This window comes from Trachinotus anak, unplaced genomic scaffold, assembly GCF_046630095.1.
Source record: "Trachinotus anak isolate AG129_WGS33_773 ecotype Australia unplaced genomic scaffold, CSIRO_AGI_Tana_v1 ptg000001l, whole genome shotgun sequence".
In the NCBI taxonomy this organism is placed as follows: domain Eukaryota; kingdom Metazoa; phylum Chordata; class Actinopteri; order Carangiformes; family Carangidae; genus Trachinotus; species Trachinotus anak.
In genome coordinates this window covers 21316063-21343553 of record NW_027273852.1, presented here as the reverse complement: position 1 = coordinate 21343553, position 27491 = coordinate 21316063, and the positions used below count along the sequence as shown (strand labels likewise).

Genomic DNA, 27491 nt, shown 5'->3' with positions numbered 1-27491 from the left:
GTAAAAAATTGAGAGGCTACCATCAGAAATAATCAGATCAAGACATACCAAATTACAGTGTAATTGTGTGTATCAGAGTAAACATCTGGTTCAGGGTTTTCCTCAAATGCTCAGTGAAGAGAAAACTAACTTTTGGATGTAAAAGTTGTTTTTTTTGTTTTTTTTTGCGGGGGTCCATGGACTTGGAGTAAGGTGTCAGAAAGTGTGTGACTGTCACAGCTGCACACACAGGTAGGGATGCCAAACGTCTTCCAAAAGCATTCTTGGTTTGTGTGACGTTCCAGTATAATCCCAGGTGTGTGTGTGTGTGTGTGTGTGTGTGTGTGTGTGTGTGTGTTGGCTGTAGGGAAGACAGTGCTGTTGCACTAATAAGGAGCCAGTCTGACAGCAGTCTGACAACCTCCTGACAGACAACGACCTGCTTTTGTGCTGAGTTACTAGAATATTCCTGGCATCTCTAGCTTGGGGTCAACTCTTGGGACGCAGAAGCATCACTGCGTCAAATTAGATTTTTTTTTTTTTGCAGATTCCAGATTGTGCAGACGTTTTTTTTCCTTGTCTTTCTCTTCAAATGTGATATTCAGTCTGACAGACGACAGCACGAGTCACTCAGTCGTATCAATGCAAAATACTTTCTTTTTATTGAATTGTCAGGGTCAGGCACATTGAGGCACATTGACTTGGAATAGATGAATACTTACCTTCTTGAGCACTGCAGGGTTATATAACAGCTGCTTATATTGCCAGCCAGAAACCCAGCAGACAATGTAGCTGTAGAATTGAACCACACAGAAATCTACATTGTATGCCAGGTTCAGGACAAAGCAAAGGTACGTCACTTCATCTCTAAGGCTTTTCAGACATGCTTCAATTAGCACGTTTCCTCCTTGTAATGTCAGCTGCAGAACTTTTATAGTTTCACTTTAACAGCTCTGACCAAGGACATTTATTACAAAGAGGACCTCACATAGCATGAGGCAGAAAGAGCGCGAGAGAGAGGCAGAGACACAGAGAATTAAAACAAGAATGGCGGAAGAGGAAGGAGTGAAAAAAAAAGCACAAAAAACCTTGACAAGGGCCCCTTGTGGAGTTGTGACACAGAGAACATCCTGTCTGTGGGGGTCACAGGATCTACCCCCCTCTGACATCGCAGCCAATCAGGCGAAAGGAATGTGCTACCAGCCAATGGGAGAGGAAAATGGGCACGCTTGAGCGGGAAGTAGGCCGAGCCGTCAGAGACCCAGTAGCCAGATGTAGCTGCTGATTGCTACACAGGATCTACACTGCCTACTGAGCAACTGACAGCAGCCAGAGAGCCGCGAACCGTGAAGGCCCGCCACCAGGTTCGGTCACGCCTGGGCGGGAAGGAAGGCTCCGCAGCTGTAGAGTCCACCTGAAGAAAGAGGGAAGAACAAATAACTCTATTAGAGACATGTAAAGAGGTCAGAAAGTGGGGAAATAAGCCGGGCAAATGAAAGGAAAGGCGTAAGAAAAATGATGACGAAAGCAAAGGTGTCAGTGGCGAAGATGGGGGTGATGCAAGGGTAAAGAAGAGAAGGGAGGGTATGAAGGCAGGCGAAGAGCTGATGGGGGGAGATCAAGCAAAAGAAGAAGAGGAGCCTGAGGGAGGGGAAGGATATGGGAGATTATCTGCTGACGAACATCTCCAAGCGTGGCATTATCAGTTGCAGATTCCTGTCATTCTTTCCCATTAGCCCCGAGGCGTGACAGGCAGCGGCCACCGCCATGCTGGCTCCAACACTTAGCCACACACATAATGGGAGCACTGACCCAGTCTTAACAAATTACGACCTAGATACAGGTGATGGGAGAAGAGGGGCAGAGGGGGGGGGGGGGGGGGGCAGCATGGCTGATCTCTCCCTCCTCTCTTTCTCTGTGGTGGCGAGTCTAGCTCTGCATACCTGAGGCCTCATGACCATATTGATCAAACGCACTCGGACCAGCTGATGGTCACTTGACTCCAATTTCTCTTTATTAAGGGAAATGTGCTGGCTACTTCCTCTCTTCCTCTCCTCCCTTACCCCCCCCACCCCCCAGCTTCCCACCCCCTCCTCCTCCCCCCTTCGCATTCCAGCTCTGTCACCATTGCTGCTCTTTCTCTCTGTCTTTGCCTCTTCTTCTTCTTCTCCCTCTGTTTCTACGCTGCAGCTGAGTAACACTTGTCGATGACAAAGGTAGATGGCTTAAAGTTGCGTCATTTGTCTTTTTCTCCCACTGCAGCGTCAACTCAGTGACTCACGCCACCTGTGAACTTATGGTTCAGGGATTTATTATTGAATGTGCCGCCCCTGCTCACGCTTTATAGTAGATGGGGTGTAAAGGGACGTGGCCTCAGGCTCTGTTCTTGGCTGGGGGGGATACAGTTTTTAGAAAGAGAGCTGGGGGATGAGGACGGTGACGGGGGAAAGAGATGAAAATAGTGTTTGTTGCTACAAAAATCTATTCTTACCTCTCCTGGGAATGGCGCTGGGAACACAGAGTTGTTTGATAGTGCCTCTGGAGAAATCCGTGCAGAATTTGCCAACCTGCAAAGAAGACATACCTGAGGTCAGAGACAATCAATCAATTATGCAGGATTTTGCATTGTAAAAACAAGCACAGCTGCATGTTAAAGCTGTCAACAGCACTACAAGTACAAGTGTGATATTAACAGGTCCAGACCAGCGAGCTGGAGATAAGGCAACAAAGTCTTCTATGTCTTATCTCTGTCTTTTTTTTCCATGCTTTGGTGATGCTGTCACCACCGCTCGGCAACTACAGAGGTCAAATGTACATAGACAGGTTGGATTTTTTTTTTTTTTTACTAAAAGCGAAGCGTTTGAGATACAGCGGACGAGGTCAGAGGCAGCGACAACGGAGGAACTGAAACTCTCTCATAGCTTAACCCCATTCATTTCAATGAAGTGATACCAGCTCATGTATTTTTAAACACACATCTCACAGCAGGATCATGGGTGCAGCAGTAGAGAAAAAAAAAAAGTTAAGTAAAAATGAATGACTGGAGCAGATACATGTGGTTAAATTAAAGGTGGTGTTCACCAGTGGGAAGCCAGTGAGGGATGTCACTGCACTGGAGATGATACTGGTTTTAAAGGAGGGATATGACGGACGTTCTGCATGTGATGTCCACACAGTAAAGCTAATCAAAGTGATCATGTGCTGCACAGGAAGCACATGTCTGTCAGCAGTGGACGCAGCAGTGACAAAAAGCAGTGCATCATGGTGGAAGCAGGAAGTAACACAGAAAAGAATGAATGAATGAGTGAATCTACGAGGAGTTTAAGTAAAGGGTGCAGAAGAGTGGAGGTTGAGGAAGGTGGACCTAGGAAGGGGTGAGGATGAGTGAGGATGGGTGAGGCGGGGTGAGGCCAGCAGGCGTGCCATTCCATTCCTGCCTGCACTGGGCAAGTCTATTCCTAGAGTGTGGTGTATGGCAGTTGATGTGGCTTTCCTCTTAGCTGCCTGGAAGATGACTGGGCCTGACCACATCCACATTCACACACACACACACACACACACACACAAACACACACACGAAACACATTCACAAAGTGACAACTGTGCACACATATCGAGCAAATATACACACAGATGAGTACACACACACAGACACACACACATTCTGAGGGAAGCAAAGAGGAACTGAATCATTACCCTGCCTTAGCCTCAAAGTAGGGGGTGACCACTGTACAAGTATGTGTGTATGTGTATGTGTGTGTGTGTGTGTGTGTGTGTGTGTGTGTGTGTGTGTGTGTATTTGTGCAAACACAAGTTGCACTTCTGCAGTAAGCGACATTGGTTCACTGGTTATGTGCATGTGCTGTTTGTTGCTCAAGTATGTGTGGGCATGTGTACGTGGGTGGGTGTGTAGGATGTGTGAGCTGGGTGTGGATGCATTCCCTCTCTCTCTCAGTGTCCCAGTGTGTGTGTGTGTGTGTGTGTACAGTATGGGCCTCGATCCATCTTTAAAGTCCCCCAGTGTTTCAGCTCAACTTGTTATCTGCAGTTATTCTTACAAAAAAAACTCTATCTGGAAATGTGTCAGTGTTTATTTTGGAATAACAAGAATTGGACACAAAACTCAAACACAATTTTGTCTAACTTTCTCTAATGGAAGTGCTCAGCAGAGGAGGACATTGCTACTGTCTTTGTTTTTGCAGGGAATGCAACAAGTTTTTCACATGTAGAAAGAAGCTGAAACAAGTTTAAATGTTCTTATGTGTCTTTTCAGCAAAAAATCTGTCAAAAAAAAAAAAAAGAGCCTAGTTTGAATATTTGAACTCATTTGCACAGTGTCGGCAATTTTGCTGGGTTCATTAAATGAAAATAGACAATCGGAGTTTGCACCAATCAGTGCGGTTTCACTGACTGAAAGAGATGCCTAGTTTGCAAGATGAGACAAGCCCACAATGCAGCTATCACCAGCAGATTGCCACCAATTTAGCAGTCGTTCCATGAGGGCCAGCGGCCAATCAGATATTGGTTCTCAGCTCCCCAGGTTCCATTAGAGCCCAGCCTGAGAGTCTGATTGGTTGTGATGGGCGAGTGAAAGCGTCCAACCGAAGAGAGGACGCCAATAGCTCAGATTCCGTGGAGACAGAGGTTATGGAAGCTCAGTCTTCCCTGCCACCTCTGTTCGCTATCCAAAGTCATTCCCTGTCCCAGAGTATTCCCTCGCTATCCAACGGATGGTCACTGCCAGACACACTGTTGAAGTCACTTTCCCCCCGTCCTCTCCCTCTTTCTCCCCCTCTCACTTTCTTCCCTGATTATAAACCGAAGAGATGAAACAGGCTCTACATGTAAAGCAATCCCGAATGGTTCCTTTGGGTGCAGCTAGGTAGCTGTCGGTTGAAGCAGCAGACTGAATCCACGCCTGAGATGCGGGAGCCAAAGAGCTTCTCCAGAGGGAGCCCCATGCAGCCTCAAATGCACAGCCTGTACCCCAGCCCCAGCCCCAGACTCAGCCCCAGGCCTAGAGAGAGAGAGGGGTGTCTGCAGGCTCTTCCAGGGGGCTGGACTGATGGGAAAGAGCTGGCAAGATGACCAAGGAAAGCTAACTCCCTCCTCAAGCTGCTTTATGAAGGCCTGGCAAATGTGCAGGGAGCAAAGAAAGGAGGCAGTCGAAGAGGGAAAAAATAGAAATATAAAGTAAGAGGAGGGATAGAGGGATAGTCCCAGGCCAGTCCTGTGTCCCTGTCCTGTCCATTGTTGGAGTCACAGGGTTTAAGCAGGACTAGCATTGCACCCCCGGCAAACAGCCATAAATCTGCTTCATTAGCCCCAACACAAGGCGACGTAGAGGCTTTAACGTCATAATGTCAGCTCTGTTTGAGAGCGCTACAACCTGGCTACTGATACCTGAACGGCCTCCACCCTGAACGCTAACACACTCATTGATAAATAGAGGGAGGGAGAGGGAGAGAGAGAGAGAGAGAGACCTAACTCAGGGGCTGCAGGAGGTTTTTTAGGACCAGATGTCAAAATGGCTGAATAATGTTTCTGGTTTAACCATCAGACCTTTAATCAAGAGCTCGATTCTTGATTTAATAATCCCACTGATCCACAGGAATCGCAGGGATTTTGTTCCACTTGTATAACAGCTACATGACCACAGATCCTTATTGACGTCCTCCCACTGCAGCCACTTTGAATAATCAGCCCGGCTGAGTCATTGTGTTAACTGATTACCTTTGGAAAACAAAAGGAACACCTTAAAAACGCAGCTCTGCTGGCCTTGCCCATTGATCCTGGTTTTCCATGACGTGCATCCGTCTCTACAGCCTCTTCCTTGCCTGCGCACACACATATACACATACACACATACTCACACACACACACACTGCCACTTATTGGAATTCAGAGTGGGGCCCAGGTAGGGGAAGCTTTGCCCATATATGTGCAAAGAGGAAACAGGCCAGGTGTGTGTGGTTAGTACACCGTTGGAACGAGCGCTCTTAAGTAGCCTACAGAGAAAAAAAAAAAAAAAAACGCACACACAAACTCGCGCGCACACACACACACACACACACACACACACACACACACACACACACACACACACACACACACACACACACACACTGTAACGGGCTTCTCCTGTTGTGCACATAAACCAAACTGCATTCAGCCCCCGTGACGTCTGAGTCGTGCCGCTCAGCTCTTAACTCTACCATCTGCCTGTGAGTGACAGAACCTGTGTGAGTGACTTGTTGCTGTATAAACAAAGACGTGTCACGCAAAAAGGAAAGTGGGGAGAAGAAAAGAAGGAATGAGTCAAGTGATAGTTAAGATTGTTCTTACGCTGCTTAACCCAGTTTTAGTTACATAACTCTGCCAATGTCGGAACGACTACGGTGTGTGACAATGTCTTACCTCCTGACAACAGCCTGTGTGTGTGTGTGTGTTTTTGCAATAGGAAAGAACTAAACCCTGCCACTGGTGACTTATGGCTTCACTCCCTTCAAGCTTTCCCACCTCGCTGAATCATCTGCATCTGCCTCCTTTCATTATGTCGACCTCCATCTGATGACTCAATAGGACATGACTGGACATTTAAAGGTCCCATATTTTACTCTCTTGTGTTTTATGTGAAGGGTTGATATCCATAAGAAGATATATTTGTGGTTTTAACAACCAAAAACCATCTTAATGTAGTTTTACATCTGCTCTCTCAGGCTAGTAACAACAGGTAGCAGTGACTGCTTTGTTGTGACATCACAAAGCTACAAAAGTCCTGATGGCTCGTTTTAAACAAGGTTAATATCATTAACTAAATGAATAAAATAACGAAAATTTGATATGAAAGAACATTTTTGTTAATTGAAATCAAAATAAAAAAAATTGGCTTTATAAAAAAAGATAACTAACTTGTGTTGTGTGTTTATAAAACTAACTAAAATAAATTACATTTATTGATAAAATGTCTTCATTCATGGGGTCATTTTTGAGTCTCATCCCTGACAAATCCCCCATATTACAACAAAAAGTAAAACACTGAAACTAACAAAAACTAAAATAAAAGTAAGCATTTTCAAAACTAAACTAAAAGCGCAAACCTGCTTTAAAAACTAATTAAAACTAAACTGAAATTGAAACAAAAAGTCAAAATGAAATAAATATAATGAAAAATCCAAAACTATTATAACCTTGGTTTTAGGCTCAGTTTCTGAATACAGGCTGTGTGTATTTCTCTGTGGACTGAGGCTTTGATACTTTCACAGGATTAATATAGAACCAAGACCTGCTTTATAATCAAAAAACACACGGACATCTACCTTTAACACACCACCACCTGCACTCCAAGCTTTTGTGTTTTAAATCAACATATTATTACACATCATAATTATCATTATATCTATCACTGTCATTAATAAAATAACATTTACATTGATTTAGATTTACTGGTTGTCACTTTAATAACATAAATGTTTAAGAAATGTTTAGGACATTGACACTGTATGTACAGTAGATACACGGATTTAATGTTGCATTTTCTGTGTGTTATAGAAATATCACAGTAAATACATTTTACTTTTAAAAAACTGATCAAATATAATGTTGAAAATAAAAACAGTCACTTTTAACAAATGGCGTTTGGCGGCAGGAGTGTGGTTGGTCTGCTCAGCTGCTTCCTTCCAAGTAGGACAGGGCAGGGTTCACTCTGTAGGCAGGGTGATAAGACAGAGGCCAGATTCCACACTAATCTCCACCGAGGAATTTAATCTCTCTCATCAAGATACCTGTGATGCATCTCACCGACAATCGCCCTGCTATCACACTCTCATGCCGGAAACGCTGCCCTGATAAGCGCTCACAGATCCTTGCGCTCCAACAGGACAGTTTACGGCCGGCTCCTTATCACCACTCCTCACTCTCTCTGTCACACACACACGGATGCACACACACATGCACACACACACCTCCTGGTGTCATAAACTACAGGATAAAGTCGTGCTGCGGTGGCCCACACTGAGGCAGGGGGAGTAAAGGAGCTGCTGTCGTTGTGTTACAGTAAAACAAAGAGACAGAGCAGGGTGTGTATTTGTGTGTGGCTGTAGGCTGGTCTGCTGTGACCGTGCACACACACACACCCACACAGAGCCATGCTGTGACTATGAACCCTCATATCTTGTCTGCGGGAGGTAGCCCAGCCTCTGTACTTGTTTCTTTAGAAGCAGCCGTTAAAATATCTCAGGATCTTGATAAGATCCTCAGATTCACAGCGTCTAACACACATTCACTTTTATACCATTTAAACTGTTTAACAGGAAACATTTGTGTCTCGAGTGATTCAGAGAGGAGCGTAATTCCTCCTGCTGGAGACCTGCCCTCTCATGACGAGTGAGTAAGAGTAATGATAGCTGGAGAGAGAGAGAGAGAGAGAGAGAGAGAGAGAGAGAGTCATCTTAGTCAGAGAGAGTGGGAGATAATTTGAAGAACAACAGCTGGGCCGAGAGCCACAACTTTTAAAAGTCCACAGCTTTGAGAAACACACACACACGCCTCGCTGTTCGGCTTGTGACTAAGCCCCCTTAGACAAACACATGTAACCCAGAACCACTACACTAGCACTGATTCACACAACCCCACAAACACTCTCTCTGTCTCACACACACACACAGACCGATACATATACACATGCGGCAGCACTTTAAGAGGTGGTAACCAGGAGAGACGGTGGCGACAGCAAAGGGCAGAGCAAATCTAAACCTCAAGTCCCTGCTTTGCATCATCATCATCATCATCATCAGTCGTCACTCTGCTCACGGCCAATCACATCAGCTGCCTGCCACGTCCATTCATAAAGAAGCCACACTGCGCTGTCCGTGCTGTATGATACTGTACCCCCCCCCCCTCCACAGACAGACACACACACACACACACACACACACTCAGTTCATTCATGCCCTCTGCTGCTGAGCAGAAATAGTTGACTGTGCTATCTGTGTCAAAATGAAGGGGGGGGGGGCAGCAGCATGACTGAAGCAGAGAGAGGAAGTGTACCAAAAAAATGGCCTATTAACTACAAAGATCTATTTTTATCACATGGCTCCGGCTCACATCGGCTCCGTCGTCCAGACATTGTCAGATGAGCCTATGTCAGGTATATAATTACAGCGCAGACGATAGCACATACCACACATTGTGATTCCCGTCTAATTCTGGCCGTAGTAACGCACGTCAGAGTGTGACCCAGACCAGTGGACTATGTAACAGTGAATCAGCTCCTCTGCGATGTGAGGTAACGCTCACTCCGCAACAGATGACCATTCAAACCCTGAACATCCTCCTCAGAGCTAAACCTGCCGAGCGTGATCGTAAAGACAGGTTATGTGACTGCACAGCTTCACCTTCAGTTCCTCACACTCAACACACAAATGTCTTCCCCTGGTCTTCCTCTCCGTCCTGCTCAGCCTATTAAGGATCTGGGAGCAGTTTCTCAACCTTAACTTGTAACATATGATATCCATCAACAGCAGCAGCAGCTCTACTTTCTGAGAGTCTCTTTCTTTTCTTTTTTTTTTCCTCTTCTCTTTCTTTTTTCACTTACCCGTCTGGGGTGAGAGTAGTGTTTCCTCCCGGCACTGAGTTTGGAATGAGGGAACCCCCCCCCCCTCCGAGTTTCTCTTTCACTGGTCTCTCTCTTAAAAGTTTTTCTCCATTTCTGGGTGTCCACAAACCGGGTTCTCCTTCACTTCAACTTTGCTTGGTCCAACAGGGAGTGAAAGAGAGTGAGAGAGAGAGAGAGAGTGAGAGACGCTATTGGGTAACAACCTCTCACCCACGTCACTGTCCACGGCTGTCACACAAAACTTGTTGGAGCCGAACTCCTAAAAGATTTCATCCTTACATGTCTCCTCATCTCTTTCCCTGTCTTTTTTCCTCCTCCCGTTGCATTCTTCTGAGTGTAATCAGTAACAGGCTTAAAGTGACAGCAGCAGCACTGCAGAGCCGGCTCACTCTCTCTCTCCCTCTCTCTCGTTTTCTCACGCACACACACACACATTTTCTCACACACACACAGACAGCGTGTGAGGCTCCCTCTGGGCTAAAGGTGCTTTCCCAGCGCTCTGGAGACACTACAGCCATTAAACTCCCTATAAGCCCTGCTAGCGTTGCACTGTCACATGTTTCCACAGCAGTCTCCCTCTTCTCTCTCTCTCTCTCTCTCTCTCTCTTTTTCTCTCACCCTTCGCCCTCCCTTCCTCTCGTTCAGCCCCTGACTGACACTGTCGGACATACTCTCTCACACACACTCAGCACCCGACGCTGCACTCTCTTATAGTGTGGCAGTTAAAGAGGGGGCTGAGCCTATTGCAGTGGAGGGCAGTGTCCTGTTACACAGCTCTCAATTGAGGTTAGGGAGAGGACATCCATTCAGAAAAAAGAGAGGAGGGAAGAAGGGAGGGGGAGAGGGAGGAGGAAAAAAGTAGGGGCAGCCTCGCTGTCTCTCTCTTGCTCTCTCTGAATGTGTGTCTAAGTGTGTGTCTAAGTGTGTGTGTGTGTGTGTGTGTGTGTGGCCAGGTCTTCAAAAGCAGGAAACTCCCCGGCCCGAGAGTTGGGGCGCCTGCAGAAAAAGGAAAAGGGACCGTCTCTAAATAAGGGAAAGGAGGCAGGGACATAAGCAACCCCCCCACCCCCCCACCTCAACTCGGCCACAGTAGAGTGGTCTTTATGACTTCCAGCCTCACTGGCAGCACTATACTCCCCACCCATACACACATACACCCACATAAACAAATACTATATGTGCATCTTGCCTCAGCTTGTCTCAGCTGCTTCTTAGATTTCGGTGTGACAGTTAATCTCGTGACACATCAGAAGTGATTTCAAAAACAAAACAAAAAACAAAACAAAACAAAAAAAACAATCCATGCATGTATACGTGTGTGACAAAAATGTTGTGGTGTGATGAAAAAGACAGATGTGACCACAAAGAGAAAGTACCAGAGTTTACAAGAGCAGACAGGCCCATAAACAAACGAGTAACCCCGTGGTGACCACAGCCACCAAACAGAAAGTACCTGAGTGTACCGGCACACAAGCAGACAGCAGAGGGCAGTTACAGGTAAAAGGTGTGACAGCCGGAGACTTGCTGAAGGTGATGGGGGTCATTACCATCTGTTGACCCTTCACCTCCAATCCTGACCTGAAACTGCCCTCATCCTGTCCCTGGTCCACCACCTCTCCCTCCTGGATCCCTGTATTCACCTACATCCTGCTATTTTACCCCACATCTCCTCCCTGCCACGCCATCTCTGCCAACCACACCTATCAACAGTCCCGTCCTACCCCACCCTGCCCCGCCCCTTCCCTCCTCCTCCTCCCTACTGGTGTTTAGGGCGAGGGCGGGCTGGGGTTTTTTGAATGGGAGTCTCGAACGTCAGGAATTGCATAGTTGGTTTGTTACTCACAGGAGGCCATGTGACTCATCAAAGGCCATGCTGCACCCATGCTACGCTCCCGTTACACATACGTGCATACACGTACTTAGTGGAGCCAGAGAACCGCCTTTGTCAGACTCCATTCATAGCTATTTAAATAACAACAGTGACTCATGGAAGGAGCTGGGTTAAGTAATAATTGACCTATATACACACAAATCTCTATGCTGCATTGTTACCCCTGTGGTCAGAGGCCCCACACCTTTTTGACCTGTGACCCCTTGATATGAAGCAACTTGTGACCCAGTTGTTTTACATGTCTATCAGAGGTGCAGGGAGACGGCCTCACATCTCAGAGGAGTATTTTTAGTGAGTCATGTGGAGGTAAAACTATCTTATATTTCACAAGGAGAAAAAAAGCCAAGGATTTTCTTTTTCCTTTTTCCAACCTCAGGAATGATCTCACAACCAATAACCACTGTTACTTGTGATATGTTTTGTGATGATCCTGATGAAGGCCACGAGCCAAAAAGTGTTGTTTGCTGGAGTTTTTGACCAGTGTGGACGTTTTTTTGTGCCAGAAACTTTACTTCTTTGATTATAAAGCAGGTCTAGGTTCTATGTTAATCCTGTGAAAGTATCAAAGCCTCAGTCCACAGAGAAATGCACACAGCCTGTATTCAGAAACTGAGCCTTAAAACCAGCCGTCAGGACTTCTGGAACTTTGTGATGTCACAACAAAGCAGTCACTGCTCTCAGCCAGGCCTCAAGCCCCGCCCACCTGGACCCACCATCCAACCTTGCAGAATTTTGGTTTCTCTTAGTGTTTACCTTAAATCTGCTATATTTTTTTATTGGATTTCTTAGAAAACATTAAGCCAATCAGAAGAGAGGCTCAGATCCTCTCTTCTGATTGGCTGACAGACCTGTTGTTACTAGAGCTCCAGAGAGAAGCCTGAGAGAGGAGATGTAAAACTACACTGAGATGGTTTTTGGTTCTTAAACCACAAATATATCTTCTTATGGAGATCAGCACTTCAAATAAAACACAGGAAAAACGTAAAATATGGCACCTTTAAATATTTTTTTTACGCCAACAAGAAGAGGAAGTCTTTAAAGGAAAAAAGGGAGATTTGAACATCTATAAGAGTGATGAAGCTCATACTGTATCATATGACTGAAAGCTCCAGAGCAGCTCCTGTGTCTCTTGAGGTGAGATTGTTTTGTCTAACATCATAACATGGGTTTAATGGTCTATTTTTACCACATTTCCATCCATCCCCATAACTCCGTCTCACCATCAAAAGCATCAACCTATATAACTCTAATGCTGGCTGTGTGTGGACAGAGAGTGAGTGGGTGTGGGTGAATCACAGCCTGTCGTGTGTCGGGACCAGTGAATGGATTTCTGTGTGTTTCTCATTGTGTTCAATTGGGTGCCGCCGAGCCCCAGCAGCAGGCTGGGCTCAAGCAGGGGGATGACTCAGGGTGAGGGCGGCTAAATGACTCCAGACCTGCCGACAAACCTGCAGGAGCCTCCGAGAGGACGTAGAGCACATTAAAGCACTGTCCTCTTTTCTGACTGGGTGCACGCTCTCCTCTCATTTCATCCTGCAAGACAGAGCACTGTTCTGTGTTAATTTTATTTCAGGTGGCTCTGAAAACAAATTTTATTCCCGCATGGAGCTATTTCGGTTCAACCATTTCATTTGGCGTTTGGCTGCTCTCTGCCAAAAGCAGCAATCTGACAGATTACTCTTCATCTTGTTATTCAGCTGCTCTGCAAGCCAGATTCAATGAGTCACTGGGAAAGAAATGATTATTTTTTTCTTAACAAGGGGGTAATTTCATGTTAAAATGAAAACAGTGATGCAGTTGAATGTTTAATCTATTATTTCACCAGAAAACAATTTAAAATATTAACATTGTAACCGATAAAAAAAATACAAATAAATTGGTTGTGTAGCTATGTATTATTTTTTGTTGGATTGAAGAATGAACTGTCAAAATGATAACAAACAAATCCTGCTCCATGATTTGAGATGAGATTTTAGGTGTAAACAAATGTGCACTGCTGAATAAAAAATAAAATAAAATAAAATTTTTTAAAAAATGCAACGTTCACAACATGCGAGCCACAGTCTGACATTAAAGTTTGTCTTAAAGAGGAAAGTCTCACAGTAACTGAGAGGTTTGCCATTTTAGAATGTGACTCAGTCTATTGTGGGCACAAACTGAGCACCGCCTGCTCACTTTCTCTGGGTGGATGCAAGGGCGGAGATGTGTTTCAACACACATGCACAGCACAGGCGGGGGCCTTTCCTTCACGCACGTGCGCGCGCGTGCACACACACACACACACATACACAATGGAGATTGCGGTGGAAAGGAAGCTGGGGATTCCTGAGATTCCTGTGGAAAAAAAAGGTGTGAAGTCAGGCAGCCGAGCAGCCTGGGAATTCTGCTGGGTCGGCGTGAGAGGCAGTTTAATGGCTGACCAGAGTTACCGGTGACACACAGATAGAGATAAAACAACAGAAGAGACAGAGAAGAGGAGGCAGAGAGGCTAAATGTTTAGATTTGACCAATCATTTACAGCATCTAATCGATAAAGTAACACGTCTTCAATTTAAACAGTTTGAGACAAAAGAGTAGGAACTACCTGTGAAACGTAAGAGAAACACTGTTCTTAATCTGCATGTGTTTTTAATGGTCTGTGCTAATGGAGGCTAAATGCTGTTACTTTAACAACATTAACAACTGCATTAGTTCTGCCCAAGTAAACATGGTCAGAGAGATAGTGGAGGAGGGAGGGAGGGAGGGGGGGGGGTGACAGCAGCTAAAATGCAGTAAAATGCAGATACAGCAGATTTTCTCTCAGCTGGATGAAGTGAATAAATTGTCTCCCTGAAGGTAAAAAATATATATACAGAGAGAGAGAGAAAAAGAAAATATTTAATTCAGTTATCCAGCTGAAATTTTAACACACCAAATGCTGTGTGGCCGTACAGTAAAGGTGTGTGTGTCACATGTGGGAGAAGGTGTTGACAGGAGCTTTGTGGGCAGATGTGGGCAGATGTCTCTACAGAGAACATCATATCAAAGAACACACAACACTACTGCTGCTTTCAACACACACGCTTCCATCAAAACCTGTGGCTAAATGTCTACATATCTAAGCGTTAAAAATGTTCTATAATCAAAATTGAGGAAGTTCTTCATCCACACACACACACACACACACACACACACACACACACACACATTGCAGAGGCAGGCATAGATGCACCTGTTTCATGATGGACAAGAACAGACGTAACAGTGACGTCATTTCATTCACTAAAATGCCACGCATGCACACGCACACACGCACACACACACACACAGACACACACACACATACACACACCTCTGAAGAAACACATGCTTGCAACCGACCAAGGACAGAGGATGGAAATATGCCCCCCCCCGCCCTGCCCCTGTGAGGAAGTGTATGTATCTGTGTGTGTGTGTATGTGTGTGTCATGGTCTTCACTGACTATATTAGGCCAGTCTGTTTCCAGCACGGGGACAGTGAGCACACAGATACAACTGTGATGTCACAGTCACGCTGAGGAGGCATGACTCTACGTCTTATCTCTGTGCACTGTACTTGCTCTACATTGCTCTCCACTGCCCTGCGGTAACGTGTGTGCAGCCGCCTGTCTCTGTGTGCGCTCGCGCGTGTGTGTGTGTGCTGATTACCCTGTGATAACCCTGTGCTCTCAGTGACACACACAGGGATACCTCAGCAGCCCTGGTGACAGACACGCTCCTCGGAGCTCAGGAGAAACATCCAAAGCAGCTTGAGTTACATTTTTCTAACGCTCCAGTTTTCTCGTACTTATGCAAGTGTCTAATTACATCACACACACACGCACACACACGCACACATGCCTCCATTGTGACGCAACGGTTAACCATCAGGTCAAGCTATATAAAGTAAGAGCTGTCATAAGAGTAGTATTAGTAACAGCAGAAGGAATAAAGGGTAATTCCTGTTTGTTGCAGCTTCATTTTATATTTTACTGACAACACTACACTCACTAAAGTCATTTATAAAATCTGGGAATTTTACCTGTCAGCTGGGTTTTCTCTTCTAAACAAGTTTACTTCAGTGTTTGCAACCAGATGCTCGAGTTTCCTGTGTTGCTCCTTTTTAACAGAGCTCAGTAAACTCTATGAGCATAAATTTAATATTAACAGCAGTGGAAGAAGTGTTTCTATCACTTACCAAAACAATAAAATTACTCCTTTACAATGACTAACCTTGCATTTAAAGTTTTACTTAATAAATACAAAATTATGGAGGTAAATTTATTTAAAGTTATTATTTTTTTTAAACTTTTGTATCAGTTTAAAATGATACAAACAAACACTGAAAAGCATTTTAATGTTGTAATGTTGACATTTTTTTTGATTGTTCGATATTTTACATTAAGTAAAATAATACAGCAAATTCACAAGACATCATATATTTTGCATGTAAAAACAAATGTTTCACTTCCTTGTCCTATGTATTTTATTTCTTTTTATCATTTAAAAAAATATATCTTATTCTATTATAACTGATTTTATTTTGGTTTTTATTGCAGTTGATTTTTAATGTCATTCTAATGCTTCTATTTGCTTCACATGTGCTGTTAACATTAAGCTGCATTATAAATAACTGAAGTACAATGTTTAAGTAAATTTAGTTATTTACTTTCCACTGCTGATTATAAACAATAGAAATGATGACCCAGAGTACAATAATAAGACAAGAATAATAATTATAATAATAATAATAATAATGATAAAAGTATAAAATGTATGATGTGATTAGCTCTTCTCTTAATGACAGTAACACTGAGGCGTTACCCATACATGTGCGTGTCTGTGCTGTTAGAAGTTGCATGACAGCACAGTGACTCCTTTAAAGGAACCCACTGGTGTTCTGCTCCATCCTGTCATCCCTTCCCTCCTACCCCCACCTTTCCTCTCTGCCCCCCCCCAACCCCCACCCCTTTTCCTCTTCCTCTTCCCTTCAGAGGCGTCAGAGGAAAAACAACTCCACTGTGAGACGCTCTCTCTCTCTCTCTCTCTCTCTCTCTCTCTCTCTCTCTCTCTCTCTTCCACAACCGTACAACGTGGGCTGTGTGGAGGCAGTGGCTCCGCGGCTGCTTGGCCCACTCACCCTACCAAGGCAGTGAGGGGTCACACTGTGGAGAAGGTGTGTGTAATAACATGCAGTGAGTGTGTGTGTGTGTGCGTGCATGAGAATGACTGTGTCACACTAGCTGGTAGCCGTCTGAGCAGGGACACCACCGACAGCAGCCGCCCTCATCCTGACACTCCATGGGTGGAGAGGGCTTCTTGTGAAACATTCCACTCTCCCCCACCGCTGCTCTGACCAGCGTTTCCTGCTCTCACTTCCCTATCCTTCCCCTCCCACCCCTCGTCTGTCTTCCTTTACACCCGTCCCACCCCCACCTCGCCTCCACACGCCAACGTTATCCTCACGCGTTTCCCCACCACCCCATGTCCTGGCTGCTCCACGCCCCTGGGCTGGTCCCCCTGGCTCCAGGCCCCCCACGCCCCAGACTGGTGGACTCCCTCTGGGTTTCCTGGAGAACCACCTTCCATTATCAGAGCGACCGACCCAGCCCAGAAATACGGCTGCTGACCTCACTGGGTCATTGCAACCCCCGGAGCATGACCTCCATCTGTGAGGACAGATTTCCCTCTGAATCAGCCTAATCACACTGATATTGATCCTCCAGTAAAAATCTGAATTTAATTGGTCAGTCAGCACCAACACAACCAACGTGATGAGGCACTATCTGAAGCCTGCAGTAACACCTGCTCACAACAGCAACCTCACTAAATAACTTCATTAGGATGTGTTTTAATGGAGTTCTTTTTTCTTTTTTTTTTTCGTCCTGTGATGATTTCAATTAGAGCTGGAACCATCAATCAATCGGTCAATTGACAAAAAATTTAGGGGCAACTATTCTGATACCTGACAAATCATTTGTCATTTGTCAAGCATGAGTCCACCTCATTTCATCATTTAACTGTGAGGCTTTGCTTCTGTCGCTTCTATGTGACCGTAAACTGAACATTTTTGAGGTTCTGCACTGTTTGTTCAGACAAAACAGGCAGACTGAAGATGGCACCCTGGATTTATGGGGTGGAAAATGTGACAGGCTTTTTTCACCATTTTCTAAATGATGTTTCAGAGAGTTTCTCACTGCAGAAATGAACACAGTTCTACAGGACAAGGCAGGCTACACCAAATATTTTCAAATTTAAATATACAGAGAATATTTAATTAATAAACACTAATTTTAGCTTTCAGAAACCTGTGTTCATTCATAAGGTGTGAGAAATGTCCTCTGTATGATCAGACTGAGTATCCAGGGGTGAGATATCCACATGTACACAGCAACAGACACGTGTTAAGACAAAGCAAGTCCACATCACATCTTTTCCTTTTAACAGCAGCTCCACTGTAGCAACACCAACTGAGGAAACTCAGAAATGATTACCAGTAAATAACATAGAGCAGAGTGAGAGACACATTTGTGTAAACTCCAACACAAGGAACAGGTTTGTCAACCCGGCACAGTCACCCTTTGATGATCACTTATGGCTAAGGGACTAATGCAAATGCATATGTGTGTGCACCAGTGTGGACTGTGAGGAGAAGAAATGGACCTGCAGCATGGAGTCCTGCTCTCACAGCTCCTTCCTTCAGAGACAGACAGAGTGAGGAAGAGTGAGGAGCTCCAGCAGATGGGGCTGGGTCTGATACAGCCATCTGTCTCCCAAGTGCAAGAAAATGAGTAAGAGGGCTAGGATTCTACTCAGCAGAGCCTCTCTATGGTTATTTGGGAAGATTTAAGGATAAAACACACAGGTTTGGGCTCGGGAAGTTGCAGTGATGCATGCAGCAAAAATTGTATTTTCTAATACCAATGAAATTAACCATTGAAGAATTGTAAACCTGCATCTCGAAAATACAAAACAAAGAAGGTGCAAACGACACCCTGGTGTCCTGCGCCATCTTCTGTGTCTGCAGCCTCACTCAGTGCATTCTTCTGCAGAAGCGTGACACTTTCTGAGACACTTTCTATCTGCACCTTTAGCAGCTACTTCCTCCTCTCTCACTGATTCTCCGGGACGAGTGAGCTCCTCATAATAGACTTTACTGTTTCTTCAAATGCTGGCAGGGAAGAGTACTTCAGCAGTGTGCTCCTTCCCTCAGCGGTGTCTTGTCTGGGGGCTCCGCAGCAGGCTGACTCACAGCCCCAGCCCACTCTTCCCTCCCACTCCTCCCTCCCACTCAGCCCCAGTCGTACCCCAGTGTGGGAGGCAGCACAGCCCAGGACCAGAGCCTCCGGCTGGGCACACACACACACACACACACACAACCAGCACGGGCCCACAGCTCTGGAGCTTTTGGCTTTCATCCCCCCTCACCCACACAGAAACAAAAACACACACACACACACACACACACACTGCCTACCCACATGCAGTGCCCACACTGATTTTTAGAGCACCTCTTTAATGATGTCATGTGCCTTACATCTGAAGGGAGCAGAGGCAGAGGAAACACGTGGGAGTGTGTGGGCCGTTCATGCTGTTTGTGTGTGTGTTTGTGAGTGAATTATGCTGCCAGATTTTTTATTTTTATTTTTTTGGTTTACATTAAGTACACTTTTTTTTTTTTTTTACGTACACATGTACTGCTGACTACTGCAAGTAAAGAGCTTTTAACACGGCTCAGCTCTGGAGGTTGCACTTATTTTTATATCGCAGCTACAGGGGAGGATTTTGGACAATGACGAGCGCGATGAGGTCTCCTCAGATGTAGTAGCTGCACTGGGTAGTGTGGTATTTTACGAGAATGGACCCTGGCAAAGTTTTTTCATCTAAAACTTTTACTAACTCATGTCAACCACAGCAAAACTGCATCAACAAATATCTCCAAAAAAAAAACCAAAACTGGTTGAATTCTTTCTGCATCAGTTAAAATCATAGATAATTTGTGAATCTTACCAGAAGGACAGGAGCCATCAGCCGCCAGTCTGTGCTGCCTTTTCACTGCTGTGCATCATGACGAGTTCAGGCTGTGAAAACAGGTGGCAGAGGAGCACGTCACTCACATCATCATCCTGAGCCTTCTCAGATATTCTCATCACCTTCGTCCAACTGAAATCTACGAGACATCTCTTACAAGGAGACTTGCGCGGTGTCACACGTCGTAGGATGCCTGCAGCGTGAAGAGGAATGATATTCAGAGGGGCCAGATTGCTCATTAGAATATCTCACATTTGTGTGTGGGCGAGCTTTTAGCAGTCCTTCTCCCTTCTCTAGTGCCCAGCGCTGTTCCAGAAACACTGTTCTCTGTCCAACACCAACCGGGATCCTAACCTCAGTCTGTCCGTTAAAAAAAAAGTAAATCCAAGCACTAACTTCTGTCCAAGTTTCACATACAGTACGTGACACACACACACACACACACACACACACACACACACACACACTCTCTGCCTCTTCACGCACACACCAGCTGCACCGAAAACCTGTAAGATGCTCAGTCTGTGAACGATGCAGTTACATGTTATCGATCACACTGTGGGAATCTATCACAGCAGAAAAATCACATATGTCCGGTCTTGACTACACAACACAACAAGGTGACAGAGCATCATGAGGCTGCACTCACAGGAAAACAAACCAGCATCGCATAACACAATGTTGATAACCAGTGGAAACCATGTATCTCCATACAAGATGATTTTTTTTAAATTTTCAGATAAACATGCAGATTAATTCTCCTGCTTCATTTACTAAACTATCCTGGAGAATGTGAGGGATGCACAGTCACAAATGGAAAAGTATGCAATGTGACTGTTTAAAACCCATTAATCATCAAAGCAAAAAAAAAAAAACTAATAAAGCTACAGTTTGTAAATTCTAATTCTAATTTCATGTGCTTTCACATGTGATTAATAGTATTTTTTTGCAAAATCAAACGAATAAAAATGTGTTTATTTATTTAAAATAATAATAATAAATGTTAAATTGTGAATTGATATAAATGGTCCAACTCATTATATAAATAACCAGTGAAATACATGTGTCACAAGTGCCCCCTGTTGGATGCAGCATCACAGTATCTAAAACTGAGGGCGCATGGTTTTAATTATGGTCCTCTGAGAGGAAAATAATAATAATAATAATAATATAAAAAATAATAATAATAAAAATCAAACAGTAAAAATGTTATAGTTTATAATAATGTTGTATCTGCCACTTAATTAGAAGTAATCCCTACCACCATTTGCAATTAGCGCCATACTTGCATTACACAGCACCACACCACTGGTTTCTTAGAAAGTCAATGCAATCACAATAGGTCAGACACTCTCTCTCCCTTTATGTCTCTCTATCTCTCTCTCTCTCTCTCTGCTCCCCTTGTCTATCCCGAAGTCACGGGGTCTCCCCCGGGGTAAACGCATTCCAAAACACAAGAATTTCCTCCAGCCCAACTCACATACCACCTCTCTCCTCTCCGCTCCCCCCTTTTCGCTCTCTCTCTCTCTCACACACACACACGCACGCATGTGCACGGACTTGTGAGCACGATCACATGAACACACGCAAACACACGCGCGGAGAGTGCACGACAGAGAGAGGACCACACACTGTTGCAGTGCCCTGTTCAACACACTGCTGCACAAGCACAAACAATGCCAGCGCGCACAGAACTCACTCATTGTAATTAAGTAATAATCATAATAATAATATTAATCATAAAAAAACTAAATTCATTCTTTTAAGATAAGAGGAAAAAAACTTGTCTGTAATCAGCGTCCTCATCCTGTTAATCATAATTTGATTATTGTTTTTAAGGAATAATAATAACATCTGAAAATATCAAATGATAATTAACAGTGTTAATTATTAGTACCTGTGTTCTTTAAGTTGCAGGAGAAAAACGGCCCGGTTTGCAGACCCCTTCCTCGACAGCAGCGCTGCGGGGTTTATCCGAACAGAAAGACGCAGGAGGCTGGAGACTGAAACAAAACCTCACCGAGAGCTCACAGCAGAAGTGTCCGTGCGACGAGCGAGGGCGGCCGCTCATATACGCGGCGGAGAGGAGGAGGATCGATTCATCACGTCTCGCAATTTGCTGCTGTGATATTCTGCTCTATTACTCATCTGATGTGAGAGTCCCTTCTTCTTCCCCTTCTTCTCCTCCCTTCTCTCACTCTATGTGTTTTATCTCTCTGCCGCCTGCCTCAGCGCCTGCGGGGCTTTTCACTGGATCGCTCGGAAATGCCACTGCCTGGCCCCGCTGCGTCGGAGTGAAAGACTCGGGTTACCCAAACTCCCATCAGCCGGCCGCAGCTTCGTCCCCGCGCCGGCCGAGAGTCGACCTCAGCCCGCAAGAAATCCCCCTCCGCTGCCCCCTCAGGCTCTGGGGACCGTCCCCGATGCAACCCAAGCCGCTAAGAGTGAGAGCTGAATAGTGATACTACCTCTGTCGGCAACAACAGCTAAAGGTGCATTTAAAGAATAGAACTGAAAAAGAAGAGGAAGAAGGAAGCGGAAATTTCTGTTGTAGGCTAAGACTAATAACAGAAAGGAGTCTTCTAAATCAAACCAAAAACCCCATCATGCACTACAGTAATGCTAATTCTGTGAGGTAAATTCACAAGCCGAATATTAGATATCATAATCATATTTTTCTTCAAATAAGAGCAAACATCTGAAGAGATCATGTTATTTCTTAAGTTTCCACAGCAAATAAATCTTCAGTTTTCTTCTTTTTCTTTTTAACAAGATGATCTCAAGAATAGAAACTATGACAACATGCAAAACAAATTGCAGGCTTTCCAATTATAAATGAACATTTCTACCTTCAGCTCTGGACAGAAGCAGATGCACATTTTTCTTTTTCTTTGCTGTTACGCTTGCGGAAATGGTTCCCAAAAGTTGGGGTCCAAGAACCTCCAAGAGGTCCTTTAAAAATTTCCAGGAGCTGAGCAGCAAACTGAGCCCATGCAGGTGAATTTCACCTCAGTCGAGCAGGACAGGTGAACTGTGGAAGGGAAGGGCTGTTCAAAGGACAGACACCGTTCTCAAATTATCTGCATCCATTCAGTCAAGGATTCAAGAAATGTTTTTTTTTTTTTTCGTTTTTTTTTTTGGGAACCACTCTGTTGCCGCACCAAAGGTTCACAAACAGTCACTCCTCACAGGCGCTTTAAAGCTTTTAACAATGTAAGAAATGTCACAATTTGGCATTATCATAAAACCCCTGAAAGACCAGCTCCTTTCTGCAGTGGCATTTCTTTCTTTCAATCATGATTCCTCACATGAAAACAGAAGAATCACACTCAACAAAGCCTCTTAACAAATGAACTAAAAAGCACAAACTGGCTCTGTGCACACTGCGAATGTTTTTACTGTCAATTTTAACGAAACACTAAATGTGAAACATTTTAAAATCATAACTCGACTGAGAACCGTGTCTCTCTAGAGCCACACACTCTCCCTTTGGGGAAATACACCTGCAGTGGGATTGTACCTGCTCGGTTAAATTTATGCATCTACATTTGTATAAATTTCCTGTGAAATGTGCAAGATGATGTGTTATTGCTCACCTGCCCCCCCCCTCCCCCCCTCCGCCCCTGGCTCAGCTCATCGCTCTCAGTCTGAGAGTGAGAGTGATTTTGCTACAGCGATCTGGGAAATTAACAAATGTTTTCACTGCTTGTTTCCTCCCTCCACTGGCACAGGTTGAAGAGGTATGAAGTCTCTAAACCGCACTGACAATATTACCAGCATGATGACTGGGGTTCATATTGTGAAATTCCCTGAATAAATTACTGTGCCCACTCTTTCTCTTATCTGGTTATGAGTACAGTTATGACCTCAGTTTCTGGTATTCAGGATGGATGGGTATTTCTTCAATGTAAACTTCCCAGAAATATTTCTGTATTAACAGCTTTTTCTGTAAGCCCTGTGATCAAATTAATTTAACCCTTTGCTCGGCAGGTTGTCTCTTCATCGAGGACAGACAACAGCAGAGGCTGTGGTTTTAACCCTGACTGACGTCTGAAAGGAGGAAGCAGTGGCAGGTTCTTCATGAGCTGCGTTTTTGATTAAATTCACTCAGTCAAACTTACACAAATTGAGGCAATTTAAATTGCCTGTTAACATTGAGGCAGATAAGCAGGAACTCAACCTGTATCTACAGTATTTTTCCCATAATGAATTCAATAAATTAATGGCAAATAATTGGACAAAAAAAAAAGGAAGAAAAGAAGCTCAATAATTAACTCATAACTGTCAAAACAATCAGTCGCTGCAGGACATGCAAAAACAGAGGTGATTGGGGATAATCCCACACCTTCCCCTTCGTGTTTCTCAGCAAGAGGGACTGTGTTTTCGTTTCTGCGGCTGTATTGATCTGACTGGGGAGTGAGCAATATTGATTCCAGGTCAACACCACACATCATACCCACAGCGAGCATGCAGCAGGACATCAGAGGCACCGGGAAAAGGTTGACCTGTAATGTCCACTGACCCCCCCACCCCACCCTCCCCTCTCAGTCTGTAGCCTCCACCAACACAGACGACAAACACCTGATGAAATCTTCAACTTGGGAGATACCGCGCCGGCTTTGAAGTCAGAGATACAGACGTTGGCAAAAGGGCACGTTTTTGTGTCAGAGCATGTGATAATGTATTGTTTCATTATGGCAGCAGCAGAAGAAAAAAAAAGGTTTCAAAATACAGTGAAAAAAACACCTCAAGGTTCTGGAAACACTGCAAAGTTTGACATTAGTGGAAATCTTAGCATACTTTCCACCGCTAATAGAGTTCATAAAGTGCCACTTGAGAGTCGAAATGCTTTATCTGAAACGTTATAACGGTAATCTTCTTTCATGACTTGGCCAATTGCAGTTTTACGAGCCTATCTGACAACTCAGCCCTGGTTGATCTTTTACACATGAAGCCTACAAACCGAGCCACGCCGCTCTGTCATTCTTTGAGAATTTGTCACTTGCAGAATCACCACCCCCCACCCCCTTTGGAGCTATTGGCGGTTTTCAGAAATTCAAGTGAACCAGCGTGCCATTGAAGTCAATGGTTTACCATTGAAGTCGCTGGTGTACCGCAGTGGTAGTAAAGGCTGGCTGTACCTTCATCAGTGTGTTTCAGTGCTGGTATGTTGGCTCCCAGGCCCAGTGTGTATAGGCTATGAAGGCAGAGGTGTAGTGTGTGTTTTCACTGTCTCCTCCCTGGGAATTCCCCTCTGTTCCAGGCTCTAACAGCCTGTTAGAGCCGCAGCTGTATGCACATATGTGTGTGTGTGTGTGTGTGTGTTTGTGTGTGTGTGTGTGTGTGTGTGTGTGTGTGTGTGTGTGTGTCGGGATGTATACACACTACAGAGTTCAGTTATTCGCATTTCAGTGTGCATGTAGGCATGCGTTAATGTAAGCGTGTGCACATGTATGTGTGTGTATCTGTGTGCGCGTGTGTGTGTTTCCTGCCTGATTCCCAGGGTTCTGCGGAGTTAAACCCTCTTAAATGTCCCCCTGGCTTTTGTCCTCACGTTTCAGCTGAATTTCCCCACATTCATCCCACCATTCAGGCTCTGTGTGTTCGAGCACTCAGGAATGCACTGGGTTTGACAGGCGCCTGAACTGTGTGTGTGTGTATACGTGTGTGTGTGTGTGTGTGTGTGTGTGTGTGCGCATGTACATGCGTGTAAATGAGCATACAACAGAAAGAAAGACGGAGGCTTGGAAGGAGGGGGGTGGATTTTTTTTTTCCTGTTTTTTTTTTTCCTCCACCTCCTTTTGATGCCAAGGTGCTCAGTCGGACTCGGAAACACACAATCACCTTACCTTTGCACACACATACTTTTCACCTTTCTACACACACACACACACACACTCAACACCCACACACACACTCCGAGTCACATGTGCTCTCACTCAAAGAGAGCTCTGCACCCACTCACCCTGACACCCACACAACCACCCACACACTCACGTGCACTGCCAAATAGCTCTCACTCTTTACCCTCCCACCCTATCCCCTCTCCACCCACCATCACCACCACCACTGAGCACACACATGTACACACACACACACACACACAAAGTGCGGGGCATGCGCATGATCTGGTTTCCTCTTTGCTTTCCGAGCGACCCGCAGTGATAAAATAAACACAAATACGTGATAATCACATTCCAGACATTTCTCTCCTGCAGGTGGGAAGTTTCAACTGGTTTTCTGCAAAAGTTGATTTGACTGTGTGTGTGTGCATGTGTGTGTTTGTGCGTGTGATGTGTGCAACCCCGGAGAGAAAAAAGGAGAAAGAAAATGAGAGAGAGAGAGAGAGAGAGAGGGAACAAAGAGATCTCGGGCGAAGTCTCACACATTCCTTAGTTCTGCCAATATCCTACCAGTATACTAGACCGTCACAACTGAACACACACTTGGACGCACACACACACACACACACACACACACACACACACACACACACTCTCCAACAGACCGCCAGATCTGAATAAAATCTCCTCATTTGCACTACATCTGTGGCACCAATCTGACATGAACAATTCCACATTTGCAAATCATATCATGGAACATTTAAACAAAGCAAAAACTCACACTGACAATGGCATCATCAACCAGCCCACCCCCCAACAAAAACAATATATACATATATAAATATCAGCACTGCATGGGGGTTTGAACCCTGGAAAAGGTGAGTGAGAATACATACAATAGAAAAAAAATGTAAAAGCCTCTGGATAGCAGCAGGAGAAGTGCAGTCCTACCTTGAGTTATTACTGACTGACTGTTTTTTGGTGGAGACAGATGCAGGGAGACAGACACGGCTGTAAATGAGAGTCGGACGCTTGCGGTGAAAGAGTAGCTGTAGATGGGACCTACCTGAGCACATGGCCCGCATGGCATGCACACTTCCTCAGTCAACACGCTTTGTTTCTCCTCCTCTTTGCTGCTCGCTGCATGCCTCTCCTCCATCTGTCTGTCTCTCTGCGTCTCTCTTCTTGTCTTACTCCCCCCCTTCCCCTCTCTCTCTCTCTCTCTCTCCCTCTCTCCTCCCTTCCCGTGCTCTCTATAAGCCCTCTTCTTCTCTCACTCTGCTGCTCTGCTTTAAACTTATCAGCTTTTTTCTGGAGGAAAAAAAAACCAAAAAAAAAAAACCACTACACACACTACAACTTGTCCCTGGTTTTGCACCTCACTTTTCTTCTCAGGCTCTTCTGCTCTGTAAAGTTGTCCCTCTTTATGTAAGTGAGAGTGATCCATGAAGGCAGTCTTAACTAGAACGTCTCTCTCCTCCCCCCACACCGCATGGTGTGTGTGTGTTTGTGTGTGTATGTGTGTGTGTGTGTGTGTGTGTACATATATGTGTGACTGTTGCTTCCTTGCCAGTCATTCACCTCCACACATATGTCTTTAAACACTTTTCTCACTTTCTTTATTAGTCCACCTTCTTTTTTCCTCTGAATTTCTCCTCATTCACACACACACACACACACACACACACACACACACACAGACACAAACATCTTCTACATCGATGTACAGTATTCAGTCATTGTGCGGTTGTCAAGCCTTTTCATGCACGGCACGATATATGCCTCGATGATGATGAAGTCCGACCTTGTCTTATATATTTCTGTCAACAGAAAAAACCTGCACGTACAATACAATGAAAACTGGGCTGTTTACACTGACAGAGGCAATAGATGGAGAATGTGGAGGGCGAATGAATGGAGGATGAAAAATTGGTCGCATGCGCTGCAAACAGCCTTGTGCAGAGCTCATCTGGTATTATATGGTAGGGGGAAAATAAAACTGGTGTGGAAATCTGTGCAAACATTGCTAAGCAGTGCACTCTGCAGTTTAGCAATGCATGCGACCGTTAAATTAGCCTGCACATTCATTTTTAAAGCACGACATCCAGAATCGAAGCAAAATTAAATGTTTGTC

At 44.8% G+C, this 27491-nt stretch overlaps 1 long non-coding RNA gene across 2 annotated transcripts; it reads right to left on the bottom strand.

Annotated features, from left to right (window-relative positions):
• Positions 1 to 616: 616 nt before the first annotated feature.
• Positions 617 to 21612, bottom strand: LOC139624867 (uncharacterized). 2 transcript variants are annotated; one of them, XR_011691762.1, is made up of 4 exons: positions 21412 to 21612; positions 19494 to 19564; positions 2471 to 2546; positions 617 to 1393 (listed from the first exon to the last, which is right to left on the bottom strand). It is a non-coding gene; the product is annotated as an uncharacterized lncRNA (long non-coding RNA). The 2 variants fall into 2 exon arrangements; XR_011691769.1 differs by lacking the exons at positions 19494 to 19564; positions 21412 to 21612 and adding an exon at positions 9575 to 10600.
• Positions 21613 to 27491: the final 5879 nt, after the last annotated feature.